This window comes from Pongo abelii, chromosome 20 (assembly GCF_028885655.2).
Source record: "Pongo abelii isolate AG06213 chromosome 20, NHGRI_mPonAbe1-v2.0_pri, whole genome shotgun sequence".
NCBI classification, from domain to species: Eukaryota; Metazoa; Chordata; class Mammalia; order Primates; family Hominidae; genus Pongo; species Pongo abelii.
Window position 1 is genome coordinate 59,906,463 of NC_072005.2, and position 17,951 is coordinate 59,924,413.

Here is a 17,951-nt window from a genome sequence, read left to right on the forward strand (position 1 = left end):
TGCTCACAGTTCTGGAGGCTGGAAGTCTGAGAAGAGTGTATCAGCATGGTCAAGTTCTGATGAGGGCCCTCTTCCAGGTTGGAGACTGTCACCATCTTGCTGTGTCCTCTCATGGAGGAAAGAGATGCGAGCTCTCTGGGGTCCTTTTCATAAGGCACTAATTCCATTCCTGAGGGTTCCACCCTCATGACCTAATCACCTCCCAAAGACCCCACCTCCTAATAGTATCGCATTGGGGGATAGGATTTTAATGTAAGAAATTGCCGGGGAGGGGACAAAATATTCAGTTAATTAAGATGCCTACAGAGGCAATTTAGCTACATTATTATGTTGAGGGTCTGATTGTATTAACTGAAACTGAGTGAAAACATGTTTTGGAACAGGAAGGTTATACCTGTTTCAGTGACACCTTTTTCAATACTAAGCCTCATATCAGTTTATTTTTCCTGCTTTAACAAATTACCACAGATTTATTAACTTAATACAACACAAATATATTATCTTGCTATCCTAGAGGTCAGAAGTCTGAAGTGGGTCTCACTGGGCCAAAACCAAGATGTTGGCAGGGCTCTAGGAGGTGTGTGTGCTTGGAGGCTCTAGGAGATAGTCTTTTTTTTTTTTTTTTCTGTAATTGAGATGGAGGCTTGCTCTGTTGCCCATGCTGGAGCTCAGTGGCACAATCTTGGCTCACTGCAACCTCCACCTCCCAGATTCAAGTGATTCTCCCGCCTCAGCCTCTCGAGTAGCTGGGATTACAGGCACACACCACTATCCACAGCTAATTTTTGTATTTTTAGTAGAAACGGGGTTTCTCCTTGTTGATCAGGCTGGTCTCGAACTCCTGACCTCAGGTGATTAATTAGCCTGCCTCGGCCTCCCAAAGTGCTGGGATTATAGGCGTGAGCCACCGTGCCCAGCCTATATTTCTTTTTTTATGTGTTTTTGTTTTGTTTTGTTTTGTTTCCTTATAGACAAAGTTGTGTTCTGTTGCCCATGCTGGAGTGCAGTGGGTTGATAATAGTTCACAGCAGCCTCAATCTCCTGGGCTAAAGTGATCTTCCCACCTCGGCCTCTCAAGTACCTGTGATTACAGGCACAAGCCACTGTACCCTGCTCCTATCTTGTTATATTTCTTATAATAGGATTAATGCAGGCCTGCTGGGGGCAAAGAAAAAAACAGTCCCTAAGGACCCCTTAAGAATCTCCAAATTACCCATAATTGTACCATCCAGAGATAATCACTGATTAACATTTTAAATGGCCAGCACTTTGGGAGGCCAAAGCGGGATGATCACTTGAGGCCAGGAGTTTGAGACCAGCCTGGGCAACAGTGAGACTCCATCTCTACTAAAATAAAAAATTGAAAAAAATTAGCCAGGCATGGTGATGCATACCTATAGTTTCCGCTACTCAGAAGGCTGAGGTGGGAGGATCAGTTGAGCTTAGGGGTTCCAGGCTGCAGTGAGTCATGATTACGCCACTGCACTCTAGCCTGGGCGACAAAGGGAGACAATGTCTCAAAAACAAAACAAGAAAAAAACATTTGAAATGGTATTTATGTTTCTAGGCCTCTTCTTTGCCTCTAAGCATGTGTGTGTTTTGTTTTTGGAGTATTGAATCCTGCTAATTCATCATAAATGAGTCAAAGACTCCAAATCTTAATTTATAAAAGGAATCCAACCCAGCCATGAATCTCTTACACCTGTGTGTGTGTTGGGAGGGGAAGGGCTATGCCAGTGATCTTTGCCTTGCTTTATCTCACATATTTCTACCTTGTAGGATTAGAAATACATCATCTGAATCTAACCTATGGTAACAAATTTTCAAGAAAGACAGCCTAAAAGGCTTATAGAATTAATTTTCCTTTCCCAGAACATCACAGTAATCACCCATGAACACTGATCACTGGGTGCCTGGCAGATGTGGACTTTCCATGTAACATTAGCAAGATTATTTGTACAAGTAACAAATATGGGCTGTATAAGTAACATTTCCAAGATAGAAAAAGAATTAGATGATGGTATCTCATATGTATCTCCCTTATCCCATGGAACACAAGATTCAGCCTCTTGCTAATGTTCTCAAATTGGCATCTTCTCAGATTAGAATCATTAAATTACATTTTTTTTGTGCAGAACAATGTCTCTGTCCCCCTAGTTGCTGATGGAAAGGGAACATTTCTTCTTTATATTTCTTAGAATCTCTAATTTTTGTATTTTAGTAGAGACGGGGTTTCACCATGTTGGCCAGGCTGGTCTCGAATTTGTGATCTGCCTGCCTTGGCCTCCAAAAGTGCTGGGATTACAGGCGTGAGCCACCATGCCCAGCCTGTACTGTAGTTTTATAAGGTATCACTACTGGTGTAAGTCAGGTTAAGGGTGCACTGGCTCTCTCTGTATTATTATTTACAACTACATGTGAATCTACAGTTATCTCAGTTTTTTAGAAAAATAACTTTCCTAGAAAAAAATTTTTCTTGATCGTTCTTTCACATACATTTGTGTACTTCTAACTGTTTTCTTGTCTTTCTAACTGTTTCCTCCTCCTGGACCCATAAATTCCACATGTGGAATTTTGAGTCAAAATTAGATGTTTGTTAAGGGCCCGCACTGTGCCACCCTCTGTAACGTTAATACTTGGAATGAGAGCATGACTAATGGGGCATAACTGCTGCCTGCACATTGTTTACAATCCAGCAAGCAAGGGACACCCAATAGCAGCTCGGGCAGCCTGTGCTGGTGGCCTGCAGAGAATTCCAGATGACGCCCCAGAGGGCCTAGGAGAGGATACCCTTCTGAGAACAGCCATGGCTCGCCCAGCATCACCCCACTCAGAGGCCAGACGGGGTCCCAGCTGGGGTGACACAGCCCCTGTCACATCCACTTGTGGACACTCAGTAGGTCACACTCCCGATCACCCAGCCACAGTCCTAGATCAGTCACTGACTCACAGTCTGCCACTTGTATTTCCATTGTCTCTGGGCTTCCTCTGCCTTCACCTTCCAACTGTGTGGTACCTGCCTGAGAGCAGCGGCCCCTAGTGGGACATGAGAGCCAGGACCCTGTCATTAACTGAACCAACACAAAGGGCACAGCCATCGCCATAGATAACAGTGTTCAAGCCAGACGTGTTCTCCGTACAGGCTCCTGTGTTGCAGTAACAGGAAGCCTCAGGAGTGGGAGTCCTTGTGGAGGGAGAGGTGACTAACTTGGTAGGTGGGTGTCGGGAGAATCACGTGTTCTAGAATCCAGTAAATACAGGTGAGTCCCCAAGAACTCTGAAACTCACAAATGCCAGTGTCCTCTCAATTCGGATTGGTTTCGGCTGTGGCCTGGGGGCAGGCGTGCCCTGGAGGGTATTTGCTAATGCAGCCTGTGCTCCAGAAAGACCCTAGGGTCTCATTCTTCCTTTCCCCTAGGCTAGCATCCTTCAGAAAAAGCATCCTGAGGGGGAAAAATTATTTAGGTTGGTGCAAAAGTAATTGCAGTTTTTGCCATTACCTCTAATGTCAATTGCTTTTGCACTGACCTAATATTATACATCTGAAAGTCAGCTCTCCACATGAGTTACCTTTTTTGTTCATTAAATGATTTGTGTTTATATGACTTAGGACTCTTTACTCTTTATGGCCCCAAATATCCTCCCTAATAGCAATTTATCCCAGTAATTCTTCCCCAGGAGGTGTGGCAAGGGCCATGCAGGTATATTCCTCTCTGTACCCCCTGGTTGACCAGCCCTCTCTTTGGGTATTCACAAACCCATTTGTCAAATTGTTGACGTCCTGCTGTGTGCTCTGGTTTTCTAAGATCTGATGGTATAGAAAAATCCCCCCTAAAAAAAAAGAAAACTCCCTCCTAGAGGTTCATGTTAGCGCACTTTATTTTACAGTGTGCTTGGGTAAGGAAGGGATTCGTTTTTAGATGGAGTCAAACACAGATATCTTTGGTGTTTTCCATGGGACTGATTTTTAGAGCACAAGAAAAGAGAAAGTTAGTTTGTTTAGTCTATACCTGGCAAAGTTGTCAGTTTTGTGAGGCTTTTGAGAGCGGAGTTTGAGCTAATTTCTGTGTCATCAAAGGCAGAGATGTTTTTCAATATGCAGTAAATCGACATTTGTTCTATTAACTTGGACTTCTTTGGGCAGACAGCTTCTGTTTCTCTTCAGTTCCCCGTTTGTGTGAACTGTGAGAAGCCATATGGTTTAATGTTGAGTATGAGTTCTGGATCTAGGGCAGAGGTTGGCAGATGTCTTCAGTGGCAATTTATGTATGTTTATGGTCTACAGAGGCTTTGATCTGTGTTTATACTGCAGATTAAATCAAGCTGATTAACATATCCCTCCCTCAACTCACTGATAATCATATTTGCAATGAGAACATTTAAATCTAGTCTCTTGGCATATTCAATATTATTCATTATATTTAGTCACCATGCTAGACAATAAATCTCCAGGAATTATTCCCACTTTATCTCCTTTAATCTTCTCATTCCCCATCACCCTCCCAGCCCCTGACAACCACCTCTCTTCTGTGAGTTTGATTTTTTTTACACTCCACGTGTAAATGACATCATGCAGGATTTGTCTGTGTCTAGCTTATTTCACTTAGTACAATGTCCTCCAAATTTACCCATGTTGCCACAGTAACAGGATTTCTTTCTTTATAAAGGCTGGATAGCATTGCATTGTGTTATCTCTACCACACTTTCTTTATTAATTCCTGATGGGTATGTAGGTTGATTCCTTATCTTGGTTACTGTGAATAATATACTGCAGTGAACATGGGAGCACAGGTATCGCCATGACATACTCATTTCATTTTCTTTGGATATATACCCAGAGTAGGATTGCTGCGTCATCTGATAGTTTTAGTTTTTTGAGGCATCTCCACAGTGTTTTCCATAATGGCTATACTAATTTACATTCTAATCAACAGTGTATAAGGGTCCTCTTTTCCTTACAGCCTTGCCAACATGTTATTTTTTTGTTTGTTTTTTAATAAAAGCCATTCTTACATGTATGAGGTGGTATCTCATTGTGGTTTAACTTTTTGTTGCCCTGAATAATAGTAGTGATCTTGAGCAATTTTTCACAGACCTATAGCAGTTTGTATGTGTTCTATCAAGAAATGGCTGTTCAAGTTTTCTGCCCATTTATTATCAGGGTTATTTGGTTTTTTGCTGTTAAGTTGTTTGAGTTCTATGTTTTGTCGTTTTTGTTCGTTTTTTTTGTTTGTTTTCTAGACAGGGTCTTGCTCTGTCATCCAGGCTGGAGTGCAGTGGTGCAGTCACAGTTCACTGCATCCTTCACCTCCTGGACCCAAGCAATCCTCCTACCTCAGCCTCCCGAGTAGCTGGGACTACAGGCACATGCCATCATGCCCGGCTAATTTTTCTTTTCTTTTCTTTTCTTTTTTGAGATGGAGTCTCCCTCTGTCACCCAGACTGGAGTGCAGTGGCGCGATCTTGGCTCACTGCAACCTCCACCTCCCGGGTTCAAGCGATTCTCCTGCCTTAGCCTCCGAGTAGCTGGGACTACAGGCGAGTGCCACCATGCCCGGCTAATTTTTTTTTTTGTATTTTTAATAGAGACGGGGTTTCACCCTGTTAGCCAGGATGGTCTCGATCTCCTGACCTCATGATCCACTTGCCTCAGCCTCCCAAAGTGCTGGGATTACAGGCGTGAGCCACGGTGCCCAGCCAATGCCCGGTTAATTTTTCAATTTTTTGTAGATATGGGGTCTCACCATGTTGCCCAGGCTGATCTTAAACTCCTGGGCTCAAGTGATCCTCCCATCTTGGCCTTCCAAAGTTCTGGGATTACAGGTGTGAGCCACCATGCCAAGCCCTATTTTGGATATTAACCCCTTATCAGATATATGGTTTGAAATAGTCTCTCCCAATCCATAGGCTACCTTTTCATTTTGTTGTTTCCTTTGCTGTGCGGGAGATTTTTAGTTTGACGTAGTCCCATTTGCTTATTTTTGCTTTTGTAGGATGATCTTCTGGTGTGATAGCTAAAAACTCATTGCCAAGGGCGATGTGAAGGAGAATTTTCCCTATGTGTTCTCCCAGTAGTTTTACAGTTTCTGGTCTTACTTTTATGTCTTTAATCCATTTTGACTTCATTTTTCTTTTTTTTTTTTTTTTTGAGACCAAGTCTCACTCTGTCACCCAGGCTGAAGTGCAGTGGCACGATCTCGGCTCACTGCAACCTCCACCTCCCAGGTTCAAGTGATTTCTCCTCCCTCAACCTCCTCAGTAGCTGAGATTACAGGCTCCTGCCACCACACCTGGCTAATTTTTGTATTTTTAGTAGAGACGGAATTTCCCCATGTTGGCCAGGCTGGTCTTAAACTCCTGACCTCAGGTGAGCCACCGCACCTGGCCTCATTTTTCTCTATGAAGTAAAATAAGGGTCCAGTTGCATTCTTCTGCATGCAAATATCCAGTTTTCCCAACACCATTTATTTAAGAGATCATCCTTTCCCCATTGTGTGATGTTGGCACCTTTGTCAAAGATCAGTTGACCATGAGTTTGGATTTGTTTCTGGGCTCTGTTCTTCCATTGTGTGTGTTTTCGTGCCGGTATTATAACCGTAATAGGTCCATTGCCCCATGAGCACAGCATGTCAATACAGCAGGTTGCAGCAAAGAAAGAAGGTTTACTGTAAGGCTGCAGAACAAGGAGGTAGGATGAAAATGAAATCCATCCTCCCAGGGAGTTTGGAGCTAGGGTTTTTAAGGGTTTTAAAGTGTGGAAATCACTGGTTAAAGAGTGCAGTGTGGAGTCATGAGACAGGAAGATGAAGAAACTATGCTCATGCTGATTCTGTCCCTCTGTGGTTGTCTTCAGACTGCTTGGCATCAGCTATTTCACTGGGATTTGGGACCTGAGAAACATCTTGTGCAATTCTTAAAAGCCTCATGATTCTAACATTAGAAATCCTATGTATGGGAACAGTGGGGACTCTGTCTCAAAAAAAAAAAAAAAAACTTTAAAAAAAAATCTTTTCATATTGTTTTCCAGTCTGTATTTTATTTATTTTTTGCTCTAATCTTTATTATTTCCTTCCTTCCTATCTTTAGACTCCATTTGTTCATTTTCTGGTTCCTTGAAATGTTTGTTTGAGGTCTTCCTTCTTTCGTGATATAAGTATTTACTGCTATAAACTTCCGGCTTAGAACTGCCTCTCTTGCATTCTTTAGGATTTGAGGATGTTGTGTTTACATTTACGTTTGTCTCAAAATATTTTTACAGTTTCTTCCCTGGCCCATTGGTTGTTTGGCATCATGTCGCTTAATATCCACATATTTTTTAATTTACCTAAATTTCTCCCGTTATTGATTTCTAGTTTTATGCCCTTGTGTATGGAAAAGATCGTTCATATGATGTTAGTCATTGTAAATTTCTTAAGATTTGTATCATGACCTAACATGATCTATCCTGGAGAATGTTTTATGTGTACTTGAGAAGAATGTACATGCTGCCACTATTAGATAGATGGTGCAGAATACAACTATTAGGTCCATTTGGTCTAAAGTGTAATTCAAGTCCAATGTTTACTTGTTAATTTTCTGTCCGAATGATCTTTCCTTTGTTGAAAGTAGGATTTGAAGTCCTCTTCTATCATTATATTAAAATCTAACCCTCCCTTGAGATTTCTTAATGTTTGCTTTATGTATTTAAGAGCTCCAATGCTGGATGCATACATATCTATAATTTATATATCATCTTGACTGATGGACTGATTTTATTATATAATGACATTCTTTGCCTCTCTTTACAGTTTGTGATTTAAAGTCTATTTTGTCTTTTTTTTTTTTTTTTTTTTTGAGATGGAGTCTGGCTGTATCACACATGCTGGAGTGCAGTGGCCTGATCTTGGCTCACTGCAACCTCCGCCTCCCAAGTTCAAGCGATTCTCCTGCCTCAGCCTCCCGAGTAGCTGGGATTACAGGCTCCTGTCACCACGCCAGGCTAATTTTTGTATTTTTAGTAGAGATGGGGTTTTGCCATGTTGGCCATACTGGTCTCAAACTCCTGACCTCAAGTGACCTGCCCACCTTGGCCTCCCAAAGTGCTGAGATTACAGGTGTAAGCTACCATGCCTGGCCGTTAATCTTTTTTTTTTTTTTTCTTTTTTTTGAGACAGAGTCTTGCTCTGTCACCCAGTCTGGAGTGCAATGGTGCAATCTCAGCCCAACCTCCGCCTCCCGGGTTCAAGCACTTCTCCTACCTCAGCCTCCTGAGTAGTGTGCACCACTATGCCTGGCTAATTATTGTATTTTTTAGTAGAGATGGGGTTTCACCATGTTGGTCAGGCTGGTTTCGAACTTCTGACCTCTTGATCCACCCACCTCGGCCTCCCAAAGTGCTGGGATTGCAGGCTTGAGCCACCGCGCCTGGCCAATCATTTTTAAAAATTAGGACTCCCTTAACTTTCATTCCTTATAACGGGATTAATGCAGGCCAACTGCAAAAAAATTCAGTCCTCTAAGGAGTTCATAAAGAAGAATCTCGAAATTAATTACCCATAATTCCATCTAGAGATAATTACTGTTAGTCATATTTTGGTATATATGTTTATAGTCCTCCACTTCCCCTCTAAACATGTGTGTGCTTTTGTTTCTGGAACATTAAATCCTTCTAATTGATCAATGAATCAAAGACTTTCCAAATGGTAGTTTGTGAAAGGCATCCAGCCCAGCCATGGGTCACATTATACCTGTGAGCATGTGGGGACGGGAGGGGCGTGCCAGTGATCTTTGTCTTGTTTTGGAAAACCTCTCATATATTTACACCTTATAGGATTAGAGACACATCATCTGAAACTAATCCCATGGCAACAAATTATCAAAAAATATAGTGCACCCTTGGAATGAGTTCTGCATCTGTGGATTCAACCACAGATCAAAAATATCCTTGGGAAAAAAAATAGGATGTTTGCATCCTATTTTACAGATGCAAACATCTGTATTGAACATGTACAGACTTTTGTTCTCATTATTCTAAACAATACAGTATGAAAATTATTAGCATAGCATATAAGATAATTTATAAAGAATCTAGAATCTAAAATGTACAGGAAGATGTGGATAGGTTATGTGCAGATACTACACCACTTTGTATAAGGGTCTTAAGCATTCGAGGATTTTGATATTCAGGGGGGTTCTGGAACAAATCTGGATACTGAGGGATGGCTCTACAGCCTTTCAGAATTAAATTTTCTATGATTGTAATGGTTCTTTCAAAGACCACGACAGTAATCACTGACACCTGTTGCCTTACAAATCTGCTTGTACAAGTAACATTTCCATGATTATATGTACAAGTAAAAAATACCCACTATACAAATAACAAATCCAAGATCAGTGAAATTGAGTACGATGACAATTAAAATGGTTTGCATAAATGTCCTATAACACATGGAACACATGATTCATCCTCTTGCTAATGTTCCCAGTTTGGCATCTTCTAAGATCATATTATTTGAGCACAATTTTTGATGCAGAATCGTCTCTCTGTTCCCCTACTTGCTTGTGAGAGGGAACATTTCCTCCTTAGAATCTTTTTACCTAACGTGCTTAAACAAAACAAATTTCATTCTTAACATCAGGCTCTGAAAGTTCTTTTTAGTTAGCATTCGCTATATTGACAGCTGGTTTGACAAGTACATATTTTAGCATAAGAAAAAAACAGCAGGCCGGGTGCAGTGGCCCTTGCTTGTAATCCCAGCACTTTGGGAGGCCAAGGAGGCAGATCGCTTGAGCTCAGGAGTTCAAGGCCAGCCTGGGCAGCATAGCGAGACCCCGTCTCTACCAAAAAAAAAAAAAGAAAAAAAATTACAAAAACGAGCCAGACTTGGTGGCGTGCACCTGTAGTCCCAGCTCTTGGGAGGCTAAGGTGGGAGGATGACTTGAGCCTAGGAGGCAGAGGTTGCAGTATGGTTGAGATTGCACTACTGCTCTCCAGCGTGGGTGACAAAGTAAGACCCTGTTTCAAAAAAATTAAAAACAGCAGATGAGTTTCTTTTTTAAAACTGGATTCAGGATCAGTGTAATGTTACTGATCTTCAATAGTAACCACAAACTTAAAAAATCTTTACATATTACTGTATGTATTAGATATTCTGATATTTAATAGCTGAGACAGTCATACCTTATAGTATTATTATCCCAATTTTACTAGTGAGGAAACCAGCAGTTAATAACTGTTAGAGCTCAGATTCACATTCTGAAAGTTATAGAAATTAAGAACATAGAGCCTATGTTCTTAATTTCACCAAAATATCTCCTCCCAAATTATACATACCCTTTCAAACCTACCTTCCTCTCTTAGTAATTAATGATACATTCTTTCAATTTCTATGAATCAGTATCACTATTAGTAAATGTATTTTATGCCATTATATAGCAGACTAATTTATTTATTCTGTACTCTACTGTGATATTTTCCTCCATCTTCTGCAAGATTTTCATTTTTAAAAATTACTGTCTTGGCTGGGTGCAGTGGCTCATGCCTGTAATCCTGGCCTGGGCAACAAGAGTGAAACTCCATCTCAAAAATAAAATAAAATAAATAATTCCTGCCTTGAAATTTGCATAACATCAATGGATGATGTCAGTGTGAATGTCCTGGCAGTGATATTATACTGTATACTACAATTACCAATTGGGGTAACCAGGTCAAAGATACATAGGCTTTCTCAGTATTATGTGTACAACTACCTAAGAATCTACGGTTGTATCAATTTAAAAGAAAAACTTTCACACACACAAGATAATCTCCGAACATATTGGGCATACATGTGTGTACTACTCTAGCTATTTCCTTGGGATAAATTCTAAAAAGTGGGATTTTGAGTCAAAATGAGACTGTGGTTAAGTACCTGCAACATCCTATAGACCCTGTGACATTAGTACTTGGAATGAGAGCGGGACTAACCGGGCATAACTGCTGCCTGTACATTGTTTACAATCCAGCAAGCAAGAGACACCTAATAGCACCTCGGGCAGCCTGTGCTGGCGGCCTGCAGAGAATTCCAGGTGATGCTCCAGAGGGGCTAGGAGAGGATACCCTTCTGATGACAGCCATGGCTCGCCCGGCATCACCCCACTGAGAGGCCAGACGGGCTCCCAGCTGGGGTGACACAGCCCCTCTCCCAGCCGGGAAGGGGCGTCTGCAGGGAGCAAGATGGACTCAGTGTGGGGCCGTCTGCCTGGAACGCGCCCTGAGGCCCCTGCCTGGGACCGTCCCAGACTACGTTTCCCAGAGGCCCCCCAGGAACTTAAGGTGCTGCATGCTGGGACACGGGGCTTGGGGCTCTGGTTTCCCCAGACATCGCCCTCCTCAAGCCTTCTCACTCCTTCCCGAAGCCCCTGTGTGTTTGGGCCTGAGTAGGGCATTCGCTTCCTAGGAGGAACCCAGGGGTGCGCGCCAAGCATGGGGGTAGGGGGACCGCCAAGTGCGCCTGTGGCTTCGGGAGAGGCCAAAGAAGGAAGGAGTGGGAAGGGTGCGCGCACGCGTGTCAGTGTGTTCATGTGTCAGCGTCTGTGCACGCGCACATGTGTGTCGGGGTCTGGTCGCACATGCGGATCAAGGTCTGGCCACACACATGCGTTGGGGGGTCAGTGTGCACGTACACGTGCGTGTCGCGGTCTGGGTGTACATGCGTGTCAGGATCTGTGTGCACGCACATGCGTGTCGGCTCTGCTGCTGCCCGCGCGCTCCGGCCGCTGGGTGCGCGAGGCCCCTCCGGAGTCCGGGGTGCGCATGCGCGCTGGCCTCCATGGGTGGCGGGACCGACTGTGTGACGCACTTGCGTGGGAGTGCGAGGCTGACGCGGTGGCTCTATCCCCCGTAACTGTGACACGGGTGCACGCGAGCGTCATTGGGGGTGATGGGGGCCGTGCTGGGTGCGCTTCTGCACCGGTAACGCAACCGCTGTGTCTCCGCCAGTCCGCGCAGGTGAGATTGGCGCCCATGGCTCCGAGGGGAGACGGGCACGGAGCTTCTAGCGGTGACGCACTTGCTGGAGAGAGTGTGGGGTGACGCATCCGGGCTCTCCCCATAACTAGGGCCGGGGGTGCTCCCGAGGCTTTGGGGCGACGGAACCCGCACCTGTGAATCTCGGCAGTGCGTCCCCGGAACTCTGTTCTGTGAGGTGCGCTCCGGGGGATATGTGGGGGCGGCGATCAGGACGGGTCTCCGTGACCCACGGATGTGCCTTTGCACTGTGTGGAGTGGCGGGGCCGGCAGCGTGGCCGTGCTGGGCGTTAGTGGGTATGAGGGGCGCAGATGTGTCTCAGGACAGTGTGTGCTGTGGTGAGGCTGAGCTGTCCGTACAGGCTTGTGCTGGGATGGTTGATCGGCCTTCTGGGTGACGCAGGTGTGTGTCACAGCACAACCTGTAGCTCCAGCGTCTCTGTGCTGGGATGGGTGATCGGGCCTTCTGGGTGACGCAGGTGTGTGTGACAGCACAACCTGTAGCTCCAGCTTCTCTGTGCTGGGATGGGTGATCGGGCCTTCTGGGTGACGCAGGTGTTGTCACAGCACAAGCTGTAGCTCCAGCGTCTCTGTGCTGGGATGGGTGATCGGGCCTTCTGGGTGATGCAGGTGTGTGTGACAGCACAACCTGTAGCTCCAGCTTCTCTGTGCTGGGATGGGTGATCGGGCCTTCTGGGTGATGCAGGTGTGTGTGACAGCACAACCTGTAGCTCCAGCGTCTCTGTGCTGGGATGGGTGATCGGGCCTTCTGGGTGATGCAGGTGTGTGTGATAGCACAACCTGTAGCTCCAGCTTCTCTGTGCTGGGATGGGTGATCGGGCCTTCTGGGTGATGCAGGTGTGTGTGATAGCACAACCTGTAGCTCCAGCTTCTCTGTGCTGGGATGGGTGATCGGGCCTTCTGGGTGACGCAGGTGTGTGTGACAGCACAACCTGTAGCTCCAGCGTCTCTGCTGCTTCCCCTGCCTTCACCTCCTAACCAAGCGGTACCTGCCTGAGAACAAGGGCCGCGGAAGGACGGGAGTGCCTGAGCCCTGCCAGGAAATTCACCAACAAGAAGGCAGAAACAGCCATGAGGTGACGCTTTCAGAGCCAGAAGTGCTCTCCACTCAGGGCGCCTGGGTGGCAGGAGACGGTGGCCTCAGGAGTAGAATTCCTCCTGTAGAGGGACACGTCCCTGATGTGGGAGACAGGGAGAGGGGCAGCTCCACGCTTCATCGTCTCAGTCACCACAGCGTGCTCTTCAGGAATCTCCCAGAAACTCCCATCTCGGGGCCTCGTATTTCTCATTGGTTTTATTAGGTATGGCAGGTGTTACCCTTCTGGTTCTATTTCCCTCAGGCCAGCAACCTTCAGAAAAAGCATCTCCGAGGAGGAAGACGAATTGTTACACATCTTAGGTCAGATGAGTATCTTTTTTTTTTTTTTATTAAATCATATGTGTTTATAAGACTTAGTCGGCGGGCGCAGTGGCTCACGCCTGTAATCCCAGCACTTTGGGAGGCCAAGGTGGGCAAACTACAAGGTCAGGAGATTGAGACCATCCTGGCTAACACGGTGAAACCCCGTCTCTACTGAAAATACAAAAATTAGCCGGGCGTGGTGGCGGGCACCTGTAGTCCCAGCTACTCGGGAGGCTGAGGCAGGAGAATGGCATGAACCCAGGAGGCGGAGTGCAGTGAGCCGAGACTGTGCCACTGCACTCCAGCCTGGGTGACACAGTGAGACTCCATCTCTAAAAAAAAAAAAAGGAAATCCCATTGAATTAGACATTTTGTAAATATCCTATCCAACATGACAATTGATTATTCAGTGAAGGAAGAGAGGAGCCTGGTCACATTTATTAAGCACATTCTCGGTACTAAACTGTCTCTTGTCTATTTTGCACACACCTCTTAATTCTTGTCTTAGTTGATTCAGTCTGTTATAACAAAGTACCATAGACTGTGTGACTAAAAGGGCAAACTTTTTTTTTTTTTTTTAAGAGACAGGGTCTCACTATGTTGCCCAGGCTGGTCTTGATCTCATGAGCTCAAGCTGTCCACCCACCTTGGCCTCAAAAAGTGCTTGGATTACAGACGTGAGCCACCGTGTTGGGCCTTTTTTATTGTTTTTGTTTTGTTTTTGAGACAGGGTCTCACTCTGTCATCCAGGCTGGAGTGCGGTGGTGTGATCATAGCTTACTGCAACCTCAGCCCCCTGGGCTCAAGCAGTCTTCCCACCCCAGCCTCCCAAGTAGCTGGGGCTACTGGTGTGTGCCACCACATGTGGCTGTATATTCTTATTTTTATTTTGAGACGGGGTCTCGCTTTGTCATCCAGGTTGGAGTGCAGTGGCACGATCTCGGCTCACTTCAACCTCTGCTTTCTGGGCTCAAGCAATCCTCCCACCTCAGCCTTCTGAGTAGCTGGGACTACAGGTGTGAGCCACCACACCTGGCTCTTTCTTTTTTTTTTTTTTTTTTTGGTAGGTACAGTGTTTCACCATGTTGCCCAGGCTGGTTGTGAACTCCTCAGCTCAAGCAATCTGCCTGCCTCGGCCTCCCAAAGTGCTGGGATTACAGGCGTGAGGCGCCGCACCCAGCCAATTTTTTAATATTTTGTAGAGACAGGGCCTTGCCATGTTGTCCAGGCTGGTATCAGACTCCTGAGCTCAAGCAGTCCTCCCATTTCCACCTCCCAAAGTGCTGGGGTTACAGGCATCACCCACCGTGTCCGGCCACAGCAAGCATGTATTTCTCACAGTTCTGGAGGCTGGAAGTCTGAGACCAGGGTGCCAGTGCAAGCAGGTTCCGGTGAGGCCTTCTTCCAGGTTTCAGGTGACCACCCTCGTGCCATGTCCACACATGGTGAAAGGGAGCTGAGAGCTCTCTGGGATCCTTTTTATAAGGCACTAATCCTATTCCTGAGCACTCCTCCCTCATGTCCTAATCACCTTCCAAAGGCCTCACGTCTTAATACCATCACATTGGGGAACAGAATTTCAATATAGGAATCTGGGGAGGAGTAAAATACTTAGTTTATCAGGTATCTTCAGAGGCTATTAAGGTACAGTATTGTGCTCAGGGTCAGTGTGTACAAAACCAATTCATTTTTCTTCTGTCACACCACAACAATAATCAACACAGAAAACTTTGTGACTTGGCCGGGTGCGGTGGCCCACACCTGTAATCCCAGGACTTTAGGAGGCCGAGGCGGGTAGATCACTTGAGGCCAGGAGTTCGAAACCAGCCTGGCCAGAATGGCGTAACCCTGTCTGTACTAAAAATATAAAAATTAGCTGGGTGTGGTGGCGCATGCCTGTAATCCCAGCTACTCAGGAGGCTGAGGCAGGAGAATCGCTTGAACCTGGGAAGCTCTGAACCTGTGATGAGCTGAGATCACGCCACCGCACTCCAGCCTGGGTGACAGAACGAGACTCTGTCTCAAAAAAAAAAAAAGCTTTGTGACTAAATATGTGGGGAGAAGCAAGCTGTAGTGGACATCAGCTGGATGTCCTGCAGTTCAGTTCTGACACCGTCTACCTGGAGATGGCATCAGATTCCACAGGTTGTAAGCAAGACTGTCCCACTCTGCCCCACTTGCCACAAGACCAGGCCTCTGGGACATCTTGCCAACCCTCTACAGGTTGGGGTTCTTATACTCTTTGGCTTCCATTAGTGTATTTGATTGACTCAGAATTCAGGGAAACACATATACCCGTTTATTACGAAGGATATTTTAAAGGATACCAATGAACAGCCAGATGAAGAGATGTAGGGCTAGGGTTGGAAGAGTCCCAAGCACAGGAGCTTCTGTTCCCGTAGAATTGGGGTGCGCCACCTTTTCAGAGTTCTTTTGTACCTTCCTAACAGCCACCTCTTGTTCAGCTGTCCAGAAGCTCTCCTCACCCTGTCTTCTTAGGCCTTTTATGGAGACTTCATTGGATAGGTGTGACTGAAGCATGCACGAATGTGTTGAAACGTGATTGGACAAATAAGAGTTGATCTAATGCTAATAGACTGAGTGGGGAAACTCAAGGCCCGTCTGTTCAGATTCTTCTTGGCCTCTCAGTGCAGCATTCCTTCCTACAGGCACAGGGCAGGACCCTCTCTGGAGTGAGAGTCCTGCTTTGGGCAGGTGAAAGGAGGGCGAGAGAAGATGAGAGAGAGAGGGAGATTCTGCTTCCCGAGGCCTGCTTCTGAGGCTGAAAGTGCCCTAACGTGAAGATTGTACCAAGGGTTATGGAATTATGAGCCAGGAGCCATGGACAGGAACATACAGACACACACATACCCCATATATACACACATATAGGCACCTACATATATGCACATCATACACACATATACACATACCCCCCATATATACACACATATACACACCTACATATATACACACACATATATACACACCATACACACATATACAAACACACACCATATACACACACATATACACACCTACATATAGAGACACACATATATACACACCATACACACATATACACACACATACCCCATATATACACACATATACATACCTACATATATACACACACACATATATACACACTATACATATACAAACACACCCCATATACACACACATATACACACCTACATATAGAGACACACATATACACACCATACATACACACAAACCCCATATACACACACATATACACACCTACATATATACACACCATACATATACAAACACACCCTATATATACACACATATACACACCTACATATAGAGACACATATATACACACCATAGACACATATACACACACATACCCCATATATACACATACACACCTACATATATACACACACATATATACACATCGTACACACACACCATATATACATATATACACACCTACATATATACACACCATACACACATGCACACACACCATATATATGCATATATACACACCTACATATATACACACCCCATATATACACACACATACACACACCCCATATATACACACATATACACACCTACGTATATACACACATATATACGCATCATTCACACATGTACACACACATACCCCGTATATACACACATATACACACACATCCCCTATATACACAGCTACATATGTACACACATACAAAAACCATACACACATATACACACCCCATATATACACAGATATACACACCTACATATATACACACATATACACACCATACACACATGCACACACATACCCCATATATACATACATATACACATACGTATATACACACATATACACGCACATATATACACACCATAACACACGTATATACATATACACACATATACACATATACCATACACACACAAGCATATACACACACATGCCATACACACATATATATACACACACACACCCACACCATACACATACATACACACCATACACACATACATACACACATATATACACACACCATATATATACACACACACATAAATGCACACACACCCCATACACATGCATCCCTCATATGTACAAACATATACACACCTACATATACACACCATACACACGCATATATACACACATATATATACCCACACCATACACACACACACACACATATACACATACCATATATATATACACACATATATATGCACATCCACACCATATATACACACACACCATGCACACACATATATACACACACCATATATATGCACATATATATATACACCCACACCATATACACACACATACATATCATACACATATATATACACACCATATATATAACACATACACACCCACAGATAGACACACATGTACACAAACATACACACAATTATATCACAAGGTCTGATTGTATTACTGAGACACAGTGAAAGGATGCTCCATAACAGGAAGGTTATGCCTGTTTCAGTGACACTACTTTTTCAGTATTAGGCCTTGTGTCCGTTTATTTTTGCTGTTTTAACAAA

At 44.5% G+C, this 17,951-nt stretch overlaps 1 protein-coding gene across 17 annotated transcripts in view; it reads left to right on the forward strand.

Moving 5' to 3' along the window:
* The window catches only part of ZNF331 (zinc finger protein 331), a 73,954-nt gene that overhangs the window by 36,627 nt on the left and 19,376 nt on the right, over positions 1 to 17,951 (forward strand). For 5 of the 17 annotated variants that reach the window (XM_024236235.3, XM_054538288.2, XM_054538292.2 and 2 more), the window contains one exon: positions 13,348 to 13,406. The gene's annotated coding sequence lies outside the window, so the exon portion shown is untranslated. 17 annotated transcript variants of the gene reach the window in all.